The sequence below is a fragment of the Nanorana parkeri genome, unplaced genomic scaffold (assembly GCF_000935625.1).
Source record: "Nanorana parkeri isolate BGI_ZX_2015 unplaced genomic scaffold, ASM93562v1 scaffold300, whole genome shotgun sequence".
Taxonomy (NCBI): domain Eukaryota; kingdom Metazoa; phylum Chordata; class Amphibia; order Anura; family Dicroglossidae; genus Nanorana; species Nanorana parkeri.
This window is the reverse complement of record NW_017306568.1, coordinates 473,948-490,992: the sequence shown is the minus strand read 5'-3', so window position 1 is coordinate 490,992 and position 17,045 is coordinate 473,948. Positions and strand designations below refer to the sequence as shown.

Below are 17,045 nucleotides of genomic sequence, written 5' to 3'. Positions count from 1 at the left end.
ATCAGGATCTAAGGAGACTGGATCCTGATCACAGGATGACTGTGGCAGCAATCACATGATCTGGAAGCCCGCCTCCTCCACCTGGCTTTATTTCCTCTTAAAGGGTCACCTTTAACAGTGATGGTACATAAATCATGATCAAAAATAGGGGAAACAAATACAATGAACACTAAATTAAATAAACTATCCTAACCCCGTAGATACAAAAATAAAATTGTTTTTGTCTAAGAATGCCAATGCAAGAAATTGAGTGATCCCCTTTAGGAAAAATTTTGCACAAGTGAATTTTGTGACTAAATCAATTTAACAAAAATGACAGTGCCTTTAGTGCACTAAAATTCCAACCAGGTATGCTATAGAACTCGGCCGATCCCCCCACCCCTACCTGTTTCACTCCACATGTAAACATTAAATTCTCAGCAAATCAATGCTGCTACCTTAACTCTCAAGAGACTGTAAACATCATGTGTGTAGAGAAATGGCACTTGGGAGAAGTAGTTCTGGGGACTGCCTAAATAGGAACTCAGCTCTCAGCAGCTGCTCCTGCAAGAAAGGTAAAAGAAAAAAATTATGCTAAGAGAAGGAGGCTTGGGGCTAAATTTGGGTAATGCTGTCACAGATCAGCTGCAGAGCTGATCTTTGCTTTACAGGTTTGCATTTGTTTTTACCTCTTTGCTGCTGTGGGTCTGCTGGCACCTGTGGTTCTACAAGCATGTGCTCTCGTTGCACAGAGTTGGTTAGTATGCCTTGCTTCCTGCTACTTCCTGTACTGCCTCTTATCTCTCTCTCTCTCTCTCTCTATTGAAATCATTCTCAGACCAGTTTGGGTTGCTTGAGCAACACTCTGTTTCCGTGCTCCCATTCGTGTGCTTTTTCCTGACCTGACGTCCTGTGGACTGATCTCCCGTATATCGATTCGGCTTAGTGCTACTGATTACGTTTCTCTGCCGCTTGCCCTGACCTTTGGCCCATTTTCCAAATCTCTTTTTGCTCAGTCCTTCCCATCCTTTTTCTGGGACGCAGCTTCTTTCTTTGTCTCCTGCATGTACGGGAACTCTCCACGCGCAAGCAGGGGGAATCTGAGGGTCGCAACCTGGGGTCAGCACACAGCTAAGTCTAAACTCCTGTGAAGGGGTCTCTGGTGGAACACCAGCTGGCCCTTAGACTCCACGCCCTGGGAGATCGCGTGCCTCCCTTCTCGCTTGTGGGCTCACACCCCAGGAATTGTGACAAATGCCTTGATGTGCACCTTAGCTGAATGTTTCAATTTACTAGTGATATTACTATTTGTAGTTCCTGGCCATTGGACCATGCCTGCATGACTAATTGACCCCTATTGTCCATAGCCACCTTTAGCCTGTCCATAGCTGGATATAATGAGCACTGTAAAGTGCTCATTATATCAAAATCATTGACGGGCCCCCATAATTTATCACTGAAATCCTACTCAAAGGTAGAGTCACTCTTTAGAAACATCTCCATACAGAAAGCTTGTGGTCTTTCAAGTACTGCAAGGTTCTACGCAATGGTTAGATACTATCTCGATTTGACAAAAGCTGCAAATTCCATTCCATTAATTGTGGGGGTTTTTGGAAATTGGCCTACAGTCAAGACTCTTCTTGGAACGTATAACAATGAGCCTTTTAAGATCAGGATATTGGTGAAGTACTTTGTCATCGCGTCGCTTATGCCCACTTGTTCATCGGGATATTTTCACCGTATTTGACATATTTGTTGTCCACTATTTATATAACAATATTTCAAACCACCGATATTTTTAGAAAATTGATTCTTGGCACCGTTATCATTTGTATCCCTTTCTTTGTGTGATTAGCACTTTAGGACAAGACATTCATTTAGATATTTGTGATGGGCTTATAATAAAGCCCTATTTTATAAATACATCCAACCAAAACAGCACAAAAGTATTGTTAGAGTTGTCCGTGCGCTACAGTCATTAGGGAGAGAGAGAGAGAGGGAGATGCATACTTAAAAAGTTACCACATGTCCTACAGCAATGAAAGCCAAACCTATTTCCTAGAATAGAGCGTAGAAGGATTGAAGCTATTGTCCACCCAACCACTTCCTGCCATAACATTGTTGTCTGATTAAACATTTCAGCTCTGAATTTGAATAAAGTAAAACTTCCTCATCAATATTTTCCTCTTCTCCCATTCGCTAAATGGTTCTAGAGATTTAAGTTCTTGATGGAACAGACTTTTTATTGTTTCCTGACTAGTTTATATTTAACGTCGGATCACATTTGAAAATAAAATGGAAAGATAATAACTTTTTGGCTTTTGAAATCATAAAAATAATCTTTGTCCAGAGAAAAAAACAAATAAACTTCTTCCACCAGGGAGTGATAATTTTATATTTGAAAGAGGTTTTTTTTTTATTTTGATACATTTGTGTAACACCAATGTGTGTGCTACAAAATAATCGGTTTCCTTAATATTGGTCTTTTGTGTCCTAAAATTACTTAAAGAGACACTAAACTCAGAAGTTACATTTTAAAAACACATTCAAGTATCTTAACTATTAACCAAAATGTATCTTATTTGTGTGTCACTCGGCTGTAGATCCTCCAATCATCTCTGAATTGGTGCGGACACTGTCCTTCCTTCTGGAGGGGGCTACTTTTGTTCCCCAGGGTCCCTGTGTGTGTTGTAAAGTAGTCACCACTCCAAGCTCGCTCCTGGAATGGACTACAATCTCAATACAAATTAGTAAACTAAACATGAGATTGTAGTCCATCACAGGAGTGAGCTTGGAGCGGTGACTGCTTTACAACACACACAGGGACCATGGGGAACAAAAGTAGCCCCCCTCCAGCAGGAAGGACAGTGTCAGCACCAATTCAGAGATGATTTGAGGATCTACAGCTGAGTGATACACAAATAAGATACATTGTTGTTACTAGTTAAGGTGATTAAATGTATTTTTAAGATTTAAAGGAGAACTATAAGGTGAGTGGAAATCACTCATCCTCATAGTTCGAGGCGACATGTGACAATGAAACTGTCACACGTCGGCTTAATAGATCGGGAAGTGAGCGGACACATACCGTCACTCGCTCACTTCTCAATCATCTACCTGCAGAAAGCAGTGACTGTCAGTAATGGGTCCCTGCAGGGATTCCCCCCCTCCCCGCTCCGATCCTCCAGCGGTCAGTGGAGGAATGGAGGGGCGGGTACAGCTGGCTCTGCCTCTAGATAGGCAGAGCCAGCTGTCATTCACGCAGCTGGGTGTCGGGATCCATCCCGACTGCGGCGGTCTCAGTATACCGTGAGCTGTAGCTCGCTATCTACTGAGCTTTGGGTCATGGGAGGATTTTAGTTTATGTCCTCCCGTGACCCTTAGAAGAACTATGGGGAAAAACACTTACCCCATAGTTCTATTTTCACTCCTGAGTTTAGTGTCGAGTTTAGTGTCGAGTGTTGAGTGTCGAGTTTAACTACCTGCTCATGAAAATGATTAGGAGGCAACCCGAACCAGAAGGTGACAAGATCTGGACTGCAGTCCTCTCGTCCGAGCTAACAGAAAGCATGGAGCACCAATTCAGTTCAGTTAGTTCTTTAAATCTTGTGACAGGCTCCCTTTAATGGTTTCTTGCACCGGGGCCCTGAGGTTTCTAGTTACGCCTCTGGTGACTGGGTATACGAGTGATCTGTTGTATTACAAAATGCATTATTGGCCGATCAATAGAGATTTTTTGTTTTAGACCCAGGCATAGTCATTTTTTGGTGCTCATGTCCCACCATCATTTCCATAGTGCTCTAGATGATACAGAAGTCCTGTTAATCTCCAATATAAATACTTTATTCATTATCTGTTAAAGTGTATGTAAAGGCAAAACTTTAATTATTATTATCATAATTATTATAAATTTACTTTTTTTTGGATAGGGTAGACATTATGTCCTTTTTTTTGGATAGAGCAGAGAAGGGTTAGGACCTCTGCCAAGTTTATATTGTGGTCTGTGTCACTGCCGTGCCATTGTTACTGAGACAGAAAGTAAGGGAAAATCCAAAATTTTAGAGTTGGTTAAAGTGAGGTTTTGGGAAATCTTCCAATGAGGACAAATGTTCTTGTGGCAGATGCTGTATCTAAGATGGGAATTCCCCATTTTGGAAGAATTTCTCAATTTCTGTTGCTTCTTGAAGACAGAAAGTAAAGGAAAATCTCTCCAGCAAAACACAGACAACAAAAAATAACCTGAAGGAAGTTTTACCTCTTCCATTCTGGTCACATGACATGCCGGGTATCTTCCTCTTTGACTCTTACATGTGGTGAGTGTTTTTTTGCTGTTACAGAGAGCAGTGATGCCATTATGATGTCAGCACCACTCTTTGCTTTATTACACCCCCCTACAACCTTAGGGGTGGGGTGGGTGCTGGGAAATCTCTGCGCAGGGTGAGGCTGAGAGTGGTATCGCCACGTCCTTGTGACGCTCACGCTCGGTTCAGACTGGTGTATGGTCACGTGATATTGACGTACAGCGAGTCTGGGCTGGGCGTACGTCACAGGGGGTCATTAAGCTCATTCATTCATCCTATGGCCTCATTCTTCCAGGTTAAATACCTTTTGATCTGTCTAATCTGCTAGCTTTGGTAAGCCGAACATGCTCTGCATGTTCGGCTGAGCCGAAGTGCGGAAGCCGTTTGACTCAGCCGATCCAACATTCTCACAGGGGCCAAACGGTAGTAAGTGAATAGCCGAATGCCGCCAAGCAGCATTCGGCTTGGTTATTCTGCTCGCTACCTCCGAAGTAGTGAGCAGAAAAAAAACAAATTAACAAAAGAAAAAAAAAAAAAGATAAATAATTTTATAAAATGTCAAAAAAAGTTAGGAAAATAATCCAAACAAATGTAAAAGAAAGAAATGGGAAAAAAAGTGAGGGTTCCTCCTCCCAAACCATACTAGGCCCTTTAGGTCTGGTAGGAAAACTAGGAGGGACCCCAAGTAAAAAAAAAAAGTGTATGTGGTTCACCCCAAAGTCATACTAGGCCCTTTAGGTCTGTTAGGAATTTTAAGGAGGAACCCCACCCCCACAAATGTGGGGTCCCCTCTGAAATTCCTAACCAGACACTTGATCCGAGCACAGGCCTGGCAGGGCAGGAAAGGGGGAGAGCAAGCGAGTGCCCCCCCCCCGCCATACCAGGCCACATGCCCTCGGCACTGGGAGGGTGCTTTTCCAGGGTCCCCCCTGGAAAAGCACCTTGTCCTTGTGCCGATGGGGAAAAGGGCCTCTTCCCCACAAGCCCTGGGTCATTGGATGTGGGGTCTGCGGACAGGGGGGCTTATTTGCATAGGGGTACCCCCTTTAATGAAGGGGGCACCTAGATGTGGCCCCCCTTGTGAATGCGTAAGGGTAACTTGTACTCCTTCCCATTCACTAAAGGGTGACATAAAAATGTAAATATACACACCAGACTTTAATATAAAATCATTTTATTGAAATAAAAAGAAAACACAGATTTATTATTTTTAAAAAAAAATTGATCCAACAACATAATGTTAAGGTAAATCACGATGTCCAGCATTATCCACGAGGATGGCAACTAAATAAAATGAAATACCCGCTAGCTCCACCCAACTGTTTACATTTGTCTGTCACCTGACAGTCTGCCCGCAGGTCCCGGAAAAATCAAGACAAATGGGCGGAGGCATCCATGAAGTCATAGCTGGCTCCACCCAGTTGTTGTCATTTAATGACAGCCCAGTGTCCTCAAATACCCTGAGGAAGTTGGCCTGTCGTTGAATGACAACAGCTCGGCAGAGACATTCCGGCTGGCTTCGCCCAGTTGTTGCAATTTGCGCGGAGAACGGTCGGCTTCGGCAGACCATTCTCCCCGCTTTGGCTGTCACTTCGACTCAGCCGAACCGAGGCATATGCGTTCGGCTCAGCTGAGCTGATCACCTGCCTTCGGCTGCTGTACAAGCTATTGTGAATACCCTGTACAGCAGCCCTTCGGTTCGACTGGACCAAAGGGCTCCGGCGGCCCAAGTGAGCCAAAGGGGGGGATTTATCAAAACTGGAGCAGACAAATTATGGAGCTGATTTGCACGGCAACCAATCAGCTTCTCCGTCTCATTTTAAAATCTTACCTGAGCAAACTGAAGAGAGATGCTGATTGGTTGCCATGGGCAACTGCTCCACATCATGTGTACTCCAGTTTTGATAAATTCCCCCCAAAGGATCACCCGAAGCTATGGCTAGATCCTTCGGCAAGTTGGTGAATAACCCTCCTTCTCTCCTCCCCAAGCTAGTCTCAGGGTTCCACTCTGACTTTACTGGTTTGCAGCATTCTGGCTTGGCTGCCATTTTACTCACCTGTGAGTCCTCCTTTGTCTGAGCAGACTTTGGAACGTTGCGCACTACTCCCAGGCTCCCTCTTATGGCCAGACAGGAGAGCATCATCTGAGAGAGCCAGATGGGAGTTTCCGGTCTCTGAATAATGATGTCACCCCACTCACTATATATAAACCACTCAGTCCAGTCTGACCGTGCCCTTGCGTGGACTTCCTGCTAGTGCATTTCTGCTGCTCTGAGTATCCTGATTCTGTGTATGACCCGATCCTGGCTGACCTTCTCCTCTTAGTCCTGCTCCTGGCTTGTTCCTGCCAACGCTAATTTTCTGGCTCCTGCTCATGGCTTGTTCCTTGATGACGCTGATCTCCGTGTTCCTGATCTGGCTTGAACGACTACCCACTTGCTTGTTCCGGTTTATGATTCTGCTTGCTCCTGTGGACACTGTTCTTAATGAATATTTTAACTAGCACCCTTTGCTTGTCTGTTATCATTGTGCTCTGACAGCTATTAGATGGACAGCTGCTGGAGACTGCTCTGTCCCTTGTAATCTTGTACTGGAGAGGAGGTTCAGGGAAGCTGAGCTGAGAGAGTAGGAGCTGTTCAGGAAACATGATGACTGCAAGTGCTTGGGCAAAGTTTTGATGAAATGCTTTGCTGGGCGATGTATATTTGCTTGATGTGGATTCATTACTGAAAAAAAGCTTGAGGGTTTAATCCTACCCCAACGCAGTACTTCCAGCCGCTCCATACACAATGGTCCGATGCTGATGTGAACTTGTAAAACATTAAAATTCATTGTTGCGCACAACTGTTCGCTGCAGATGACCCTCACTGATCTTAAACATATTTCAGTATCTGTAACTGAATAGAAGGTTTTTGTACAGCATGTTCTAATGGTACTTTGGCCTTTTGCCAAAAGGCACTGAATAGGCCTGTTTGTAAAACACAGAAACTAGGAACAGCTGCAGCAATCAAATTTGATAAAAACAGAAAAGAACTTTGTTGTGTTTTCTCTCTCGACTTTTTTTATTTTATTTTGTCCAACATCAGTATTTAAGGCAAGATATTGCTGAGAAAAATACAGGAGGACAAAGTCAGCTTCTCCGGATGAATATAAACAAAAACTCCGACACTTAAAAACTCCCTTTACTGTATACTTCTTTGAAAGCCATGAAAACATTTTTCAGTCAATGTTTATAATTTAGTATCTGTCTTCTTATGCTGCCGCATACCAGCTAAAGGTTTCTATTAGGGATGCACCAATACCGATACTAGTATTGGTGCTGATGCCGAGTATTTGGGCAAGTACCTCGTACTCGGCCAAATACTCCGATGCCTAGTCCGATACTTGAGCTTCCGGTATCAGGAAGCCGGGCAGCGAGTCATTACACATGTCACGTACCTGTCTGAACAGCCCCTGTTCGGGGTGCGAAACTGGGTCTCTGACACAGAAGTGCACAGACCTAGCCATTCAGCCACTGGAAGGACTCGGTTTCTGCTGCAGATTCTGTGTACTGAGCAACTCTCCTAACAGACACTTTGGCTCCACCTGCCAACCAGCTGTAGAAGATCTGCAATTATCTCAGGCTTTAAGTGCCGGACACTTCCTGTGCTCAGAGCCCGTTGATTTGGGTTAGTTCCTGTGTGAGCTGCCTCTGTGTTATATGCTGGATTTACACTTGCCTGTTTCCTGACCATTCTTCTGCCTGCCGATTTTGTACCTTCCTGCCCGATCGTGTCAAGACCTCAGCCTGCCTCCTGACTACTCTCCTGGATCCCGACTTTGTACCTCGCTGCCAGACTGTTGCCGACCCTGCCTGCCTGACCATGTCTTCGCCTTATCCTCAGCCTAAGATCCACTTCGGACTCAGCCTACTACAGGTGCATTTCAACACGCTGCCTGGCTTCCTAATTGGCCGGGAAGCCGGCTCCATGGAGCCAGCTTCCCGGCCAATCAGGAGGCCGGGCAGCGTGTAATGACTTGTTGTCCAGCTTCCTGATTGGTTGGGAAGCTGGCCAATCAGTAAGCTGTACGGTGAGTTATTACATACCCCCGGCTTTCTGATTGGCCACCTTGATTCGTCACCTGGTGATGAGGGAGCATGGATCCGGCTTCCAGGCCAATCAGGAAGCCAGGCGTCACATCATTACACAGCACCCGGCTTCCTGATTGGCCAGAAACCGGGCTCCATGCAGTCTCATCACCTGGTGATGAGGAAGCATGGAGACAGCTTCCCTGCTAATTGGGAATCCGGGTGGCGAGTCTTTACATTTTTACAGAATTTTTGAGTGGGTCACTGGTTCAGGACTCAACGATAACTCACTTGCTTGTCTTCGAGCAGAGCGTCCCGGGGCTCCTAACCAGCGCCTCTCTCACCCGTGCAATGTTTTCCGGCGTCCTCGCGGTGCGGGCGCAGCCTGGTGGTTTCTTCTTCATAGTTTCCGGTTGTTCTGAAATGTTCAACAAACCTGAGGACCGTGTTGCGACTGGGAACGGTTTCATGTCAACCAACATTGAACACTGATTTCAACATTGAATTCTCGACAATCCATCACCACTTACTGTGTACTACCTGTTCTAAAAACGTCCGCCTCCCGTCGGTCACCCTGTATTAAACAGAGCTGCAATAATTTATGCATGTTATATCTGTCTCGGGTTCAGCATTTAGCACAAAAAACTCTTGTGGTTTTTTTTTTGTTTGTTTGTTTTTTTTGCTCATTGCAGTTCTAGTTTTCTAAAATATGTTTTCTGAGCCTGCCGGTATCGGTTGCATCTGTTTACGTTCTTTCCTTTTAATTGAAAAAGTAGCCTGACCATTTTTTTCCACCTATATGATGACATATTTTTAACACAAGCTAGAAGTGTTTTCACAGGGCCTTTTTATGTGCATTTAAAGCTCACAAGAAAAATACAGCCACATAAAAGAATGTTGTTTGGGTTTCTGGCTAAATATTATGAGCCTTTTCACTGCATGATTAATTAGACTTCATTAAGACTTATGAGGTGAACATGAAGTGACTCTGGACAGAACATTCATGGCTTCGAAATGTGAACTCTTTTGTCATTTGTTAAAAAAAATTTTGAGAATGTTGGATGTCTGAGAAATAAATAGCACCCAAAATAAACACATAAATACAAAGTTGAGGGGTCTTTTTTTTTCACACTTGGACATTTACTAAGCACGTGTCTAATGTTAAAATAAAAATCCGGCTTTATTAAGAAACAAATCAAAGATGTTGTACAATATTTATAGCAGGTGATTGATTGCCGATTCCTAACTACCTGTTCTGGAGATTTTCAGCCAAAATTAATTAAAAAATCATATAGGAGTCACATAGTCACATAGTATTTGAGGTTGAATAAAGACATATGTCCATCGAGTCCAACCTAGTGTATGTATGTGTACGTATGTATAGGTCCCTGTGTGTTCTCATCCTTAAGAGTACTTGTACCCCTGTATATTACGGTCCCTGAGGAAATCGTCCAATCGACCCTGACTGATCTAACTAAGAAACCCCTTCGTCCTTTGTGGTGAAATTTTTTCTCCACCAATTTTAGGTGGTGGCCTCTTGTCCTTGTCAGGGAGTTAATTGTAAAGAGTTTGCTGCTAATTTTGCTATCCGCAGTCAACATTGTGTACATGAAAATAATGCCCCCCCTCAATCTCCTTACTTCCAATGAGAACATGTTTAAATTTAGTAGCCTGTTCTCATAGCTCAGGTCCTCCATCCCCTTTATGAGCTTGGTTGCCCTCCTCTGGACTCTTACTGTATGATACTGTATGACAGTAAACTTCCTCTGAATTGTAAATAGAGTCTATATACAAAGTTTTAAATTATTAGTACGCGTTATTAGCTTGCCTCTCTTTTTTTTTTACTCTTATTTCTATTTTCCAGTTTGAGTTGTAGATCTAAACCCAACAACAATCATCATCATTTATTGCAGCTTACAAGTCCTTAGATGTGGTGACTGAATTAGTTGTATTTATTTTTTTAAAGGAGAACTATGAGGTTAGTGCTTTTCCCCATAGTTCTCCTAAAGGTAACGGGAGGACACAAAACTAGCGTCCTCCCGTCACCCAAAGCTCAGTACATCGCGAGCCATAGCTCGCGGTATACTGAGACGCCGCAGCCGGGACGGATCCCGACATCGCTTTTGAGATCCACCCAGCTGCGTGATTGACAGCTGGCTCTGCCTATCTAGAGGCAGAGCCAGCTGTACCCGCCCCGTCTGTTACGCCAGTCAGCACTGGAGGCTCTCGGCAGGGATAGTTTGAGAAGTGAGCGAGCGACGGTATGTGTTTCATTTTCACAGGTCAGCTGGAACTATGAGGCTGAGTGTTCTCCTTTAATTAATAATTAACTAATGTATTTATTTTTAATTGATAGGTTTATTTTATTTAAACCTAAAGTAATATTAACGTCTCAAAAAAAATTTCAGTAATGAATCCAGATTAAACAAATGTACAGAAACGTTTTTGTTTTTTTTTAAGTTTTGCCCAAGCACTTACGGTCATCATCTTTCTGAAGAGCTCCAACTCTCTCAACTTTGTTTCCCTGAACTTCCTGTCCAGTAAAAGATTACAAGGGACAGAGCAATCTCCAGCAGCTGTCCACCTACTAGCTTGGAAAGGAGAGAAGGAGGAGTAGGGAGCAGGGGAATGTCTTGCCTTGCTGTGCCTTTATTTAATACTGTAATTGTCCTATACGATTGGAGCATTAAATATTACCACTAGTTACACACAGAGCACAGTGATCCAACTCTGCTGCATGATGGCAGGGAGAGGGAGGGGCAGACTCTTAACTGTGGCTGTTGGCTGCTTTGCAACCTAAGAAAGACTGTGCTAATTTACCATGACAGTCTGTAGATAGCAGTGTCCCTTTATCTAATACTGTAATTGTCATATACAATTGTAGCATTAAATATACCACTAGTTACTCACAGAGCACAGTGGTCCAACTCTGTTGCATTAAGGCAGGGGTGGGGGGGGGGCAGACTTATAACTTCGGCTGTTGGCTGCTTTACAACCTAAATAAGACTTTGCTAATATACTATTCTAATGCACGCACAAGCTGTTGACATGCTTAGCATTAATGTGAAAATGATATAGGAAGGCAAATAAGTTATAGAGTTATTGTCATGTTATAGTCATATTAACTGATATGGTCTTAACAAGGAAAAATTTGGTCTGGGCATCTAAGCATTAATGACCTCTGGTCATGAAAGGGTTAAGCTATGTTATTATGTGAAAAACAAACTATCTAGAAGCTTGTAGAGCAAAGTTTAGACTCAAACTTTGGGCATTGTCTTCCAGAGTTCTAACTTTTTTTTTTCAGACTCTTGATTCAATAAAGCTCTCCTGCATAATCTTAATTTTCATGCAAATTGTCGACGGGGCAAGTTGTCCACGCTACACGCTGGAAGAGACAACAGCATCCCTTCCAGCCTTCACTTCACTGCAGAGAAAATCTGCATAAAATTTAGACAAATTGGTTCATTTCATTATGAAAGTGTCCAGCTGGGAGTAGGCCTGCATTGTCGCTTACAGATGTGCTTCTCTGCAAAAGACAACGTCACATATTTGTATTCCGTCAAATTGGGTTCACATTGTGCACTTAGAAATTGTTATAATACTCATTGTTCACGGCATTAGAAGTTCTCAATATGCTCCTTCTGCAACGGGATTTCGGGTGAGTTACCAATGAATACATTTTCTTGTTAATCAAAAATTAATTTGTATTAATTATTTTCTTGGCGCTCCACGATGCGAATGGCAAACTTGCACTGAAAATCATAAAATAGGTCTGAAAAAAATAGAAAAAAATTAAATATATTTTAAAAATCCTTAAAGCGACACTTAACTCAGAAGTTAAATCTTAAAAATACATTCAAGTCCCTTAAAGGAGAACTATGGGGTTAGGGCTTTTCCCCATAGTTCTCCTTAGGGTAACGGGAGGACACAAACTAGCCTTCTCCCGTCACCCTAAGCTCAGTATACCGTGAGCTACAATTATGTCTGGATCCGCCCAGCTGCGTGAGTGACAGCTGGCTCTGCCTATCTAGAGGCAGAGCCAGCTGTACCCGCCCCCTCCCCCGTCCATTCCGCCAGTCAGCGCTGGAGGATCAGAGCGGGGAGGGGGGAATCCAGCCCCTCCCCTGTCACGACAGAGAGCCGTGGCAGGATCGAGAAGTGAGCGAACGCCGGTATGTGTTCACTCACTTCCCGATCTAATGAGCCGGCCTGTGACAGTTTCATTGTCACAGGTCGGCTAGAACTATGAGGTGAGTGAAAAGAACTCAACTCATAGTTCTCCTTTAACTATGAACAACAATGTATCTGATTTGTGTATCACTCGGCTGTAGATCCTCAAATCATCTCTGAATTGGTGCTGACACTGTCCTTCCTTCTGGAGGTGGGCTACCTTTGTTCCTCATGGTCCCTGTGTGTGTGTTGTAAAGTAGTCATCGCTCCACGTTCACTCCTGTAATACAATCTTTTTCCCGAGGGTTCTTCTTTAAAGAACATCTAATGTCTTGAACACTCATTTCCTTTTGTGTTTTTGTAAATATTTTCTTAATTGTATTCCCCACTCTTCCACCTACATCATAAAATATCAATTAAGGACATTTAGCCGGCATCCTCTATCTGCCCTCCTCCTTCCTCTAAATCGGCCTACTACTTGGGTGAAGCCACAGCTAGCTTGCCTTACTCCTTCTGGGTCCAGATATTTCCACTGCCAAAAAATATAGGGTTGGGATGTATTTGTGTTGGCCTCAAACTGCCAAAGCTCTGATGGAAATTTAAGACATCTAGCTATAGTTATATATAGCCTGATAAAAAATGGTCCGTCTGTGTGTTGTGAAGTAGCCACCGCTACAAGCTCGCTCCTGTAATAGACTACAATCGCAATACAAATAAGTAAACTAAACATGAGATTGTAGTCCATCCCGGGAGCGAGCTTGGAGCGGTGACTATGTTACTACACACACAGGGACCATGGGGAACAAAAGTAGCCCCCCCCTCCAGAAGGAAGGACAGTGTCAGCACCAATTCAGAGATGATTGGAGGATCTACAGCCGAGTGATACACAAATAAGATACAATTGTATTAATAGTGAAGGGACTTGCATGCAATTTTAAGATTTAACTCCCGAGTTTAGTGTCACTTTAACTGCCTGCTCAAGAAAATGATTATGAGGCAACCCGAACTAGAAGGTATCAAGATCTGGACTGCAGTCCTGTCTTCTAAGGTAACAGAAAGCATGGAGCAGCAGTTCAGTTCAGTCAGTTCTTCAAATCTTGGGACTGGGCATACAAGTGTCCCGTTGTGTTACAAAATGCATTATTGGTCGATCAATAGAGATTTTTTGTTTTTGACCCAGGCATAGTCATCTTTTGTTCCTCATGTCCCACCATCATTTCCATAGTGCTCTAGGTAATACAGAAGTCCTTGTTCCCCTTGGTCCCTGTGTGTGTTGTAAAATATTCATCCCTCCAATCTTGCTCCTGTGATGGACTACGATCTCATGTTTAGTTTACTAATTTGTATTTAGATTGTAGTCCACCAAGGGGGTGAGCTTGGAGGGGTGTCTACAACACATGTGGTCAGCACCCACCCATTATCTAGGGTTATATCCGGTCAGGAGTGCGATGGGATCTACTTGAATTACATTACAACACACACACACACAAACTAATAGAAAAAATGGTGTTACATTTACATTTTATATATATATACACACTGAGTGGCCAGTTTATTATGATCACCTTAAAGTTTAAAACAAACAAGCTTTTGATACATACAAACATTCAGGCAGCTAATCACTAGTATATTATTGGAAGGTTGTGGGAAGTCTATGCCATTCCCCCCCACGCTGCCTGCTAAAAGTGAAAGCCACATAAAAAAAAATCAATGCAATAGTTAATAAAAAATATATGTATTTAAAAATACTTAAACCAAAGTTTCCCAGTTAAAGTAAATTGGGCTGTACTTGAGTAGTGTTTTAATTTTTTTTTACACAAAATGTTATTTTATTTTCTACATTTAAACCGTTCATCAAACAGGCAAACTGCTGCTAGTATGACTTACAGATAGACACAATATACTTATATTTATTTTATTTCCATCAGAATTAACTTCAGCATGCAATTATATTTTATTTTCCATAACGTAGAGAATAAAATGGGCATCATCTATACTTTCTTTTTATCCCCTCTCCTCTGTGATGTGTCTTATATCGCATGAACTGATACATTCAGTGGAAGTAGAATAGCCGGCCGAGCAGCTGAAGGAAATGTGCCGCCAAGTTCCCCAGTGACTTTTATCTGAGCTCCGAGAACGAGTGCACGGGGTCAGCTGCGCTGTATGCTCCATTCACAATGTGCTGACATCAGTCTTCATTCATGAGAGCTGCCTCTGTTTACTCAATGCATTAATAGGAGGAGACACGTGAAGTAGCTGAGATTATGGAACAGGGCAGGAGACACGCAGACCTGTGAAAACATTCCCAGGCGCTGTATCCACTCACTGACTGTGGAATCCTGAAGTCATTCAGCAGAACTCCACAATGCAAACCCCTTCCAACAACAGTCTGTTAATATTCTCAATCCCTGCCCTGCTGTAGTACAGCCGTGTCCTCCCTCTGGATTTGTAGAAACACCCCAGTCTGGCTCCAGGGGGACCTGCAACTTTTGGAAATATTCCAATGGTTGACCATTTAATGCACATTGTGCTTTTTCTGATATATATCTAAATATATCTATTTCTCTCTCTCTCTCTCTTTCTATAGAAACAGTTAGAGCAATCCCTAAATATGCATTACGTTTGCAATAAAGGTTCTTGTATCGTTTCCAAAAAATAGACCCTAAGATTCTTTAAAGGGATTAGAGAAGAACATCTGCAAAACTCTGGGAGTCACCCTCATGAGACTTCAACACCGACTTATCCAATATAGTGGATTATTGATCGTAACCTTACTACACTGGTTAAAGCAAGTGCTACCAAGGAAGCCAAAATGGGTTCAACTATGGATTGTTGTATGCAGTATAGATACCAAAAATGCTTTATTACAAACTCTTCAAAAATACATTAATATCAAATACTACATCTATATACCCTTCATGAAAATTTTAAAATTGTCAATGTTGTTGCAAATACCCCACCTCCCCCTCAGGTAATGCAATAATTATTATGGCCGGTTTAAATCCAGTTTAATAAAGTCATCACTAAGTAATGTGCAACCCTATGAAACCAATATGGAGATCCCAATAAAGGTCCTTGTAAAAACTTATATAGACCTTCACATATACTGTATTCACAGTAAGGATTCCATGGTTCAATGTATGTTATGCAGTTGAAAGTCAATATCTAACTTTGCACTGAAAGACTAGGCAGTCTTAAATTTAAACATGTTCACATTAGAGGTGAGGAGATTAAGGGGGGATATGATTTCCATGTACAAAATGTTTAATGGTGGTAGCAACATTAGCGATAAACTGTTTAAAATTAACTCCGTTACAAAAACTAGAGGCCATCACCTAAAATTGATGGAAAAAAAATTCCAGCACAAGGGGCGAAGGGGGTTCTTCACAGTAAGATCAGTTAGGGTCTGGAACTCACTGCCACAGGCGGTGATTTCAGCAAATAATGTGGAATTGTTCAAGAAACTTTTGGACGATTTCTTAAGGGACCGTAATATACAGGGGTACGGGTACTCCTAGAATGAGATCCTAATAGGTTGGACTTGATGGACTAATGTCTTTATTCAACCTCAAATACTATGTAACTATATATATTTCTCACTGTTCATGCCATGCTATTAGTCTAGTCAAGTTCACCAAGTTGCCAGTAAAACGGTAACAATGATATGATATCCACTTTAATGATTAATGAAGTATTGACCATAGTAACCAATTGGCTTTTTTCTTTCATATTCAAAGCTTAACTGAACAAGCTGAAGAGAGAATCCGATTGGTTAACATGGGCAACTACTCAGGTTCTGTTTGCTCCACTCTTGATAAAATGCCCTCAATGTATCCTCAGATGCCGCTACACACATCATGGATTTCCAGCCAAAGAACATATCTATATAATGGGGGACAACTGTCCTATAAGGGAGATTTTTCAACACTTTGGAGACAGCGCCTCATTTCCTGCTGTGTTTCTGAAACAGGAAGTGCAGGGTCATTCGCCCAACAAGTCGTAAACAGCAAAAAGAAAATAAATCTGATATGGTTCCTAACCATTCCCTACTCCATTAAAACAAAGAAAATTGGCTTTACATACACTTACATTCTCCCTGGTCCTCATAATTGGGGATATGACAGGAGTTTCCTTTGCCTGCCAACAGTAGATACCAACTGTCCCCAGTTTTCCGGTACAGTGCCACATCTTGGACCCTAGTCCCAATGATGTGCCCAGTCCATGTTCCAGGATTAGAGTATAAAGTTTAAGTGAACTCCTTTGTATGTGCAGTAACTCAATAAGGCATTCATTACAGTGTTTGGGGGACCACAAGTGGGTGCTCCTCGCATAACCAGAGGTGGTGTTTGGATGGGCCACACCAGTAAGTGGGCAAGGACCGCCCGTTTACTGGACAGGCATGCCTGAGGTGCACTGTGGTTGTGGTTGACTGTCCAGGAAACTGACTGGGACTTGAATGTCTGTAAGTATGTTGTGTTGAAGGGAGTTGGTCTCCATCGTTGTCCCTACAATCTGGGACTGTCACA

The 17,045-nt window shown here is 42.7% G+C and overlaps 1 protein-coding gene across 1 annotated transcript in view; it reads left to right on the top strand.

The window, feature by feature from the left end:
* Positions 1-17,045, top strand: part of DGKB (diacylglycerol kinase beta) — a 374,677-nt gene that overhangs the window by 326,453 nt on the left and 31,179 nt on the right. The window lies entirely within an intron of this gene.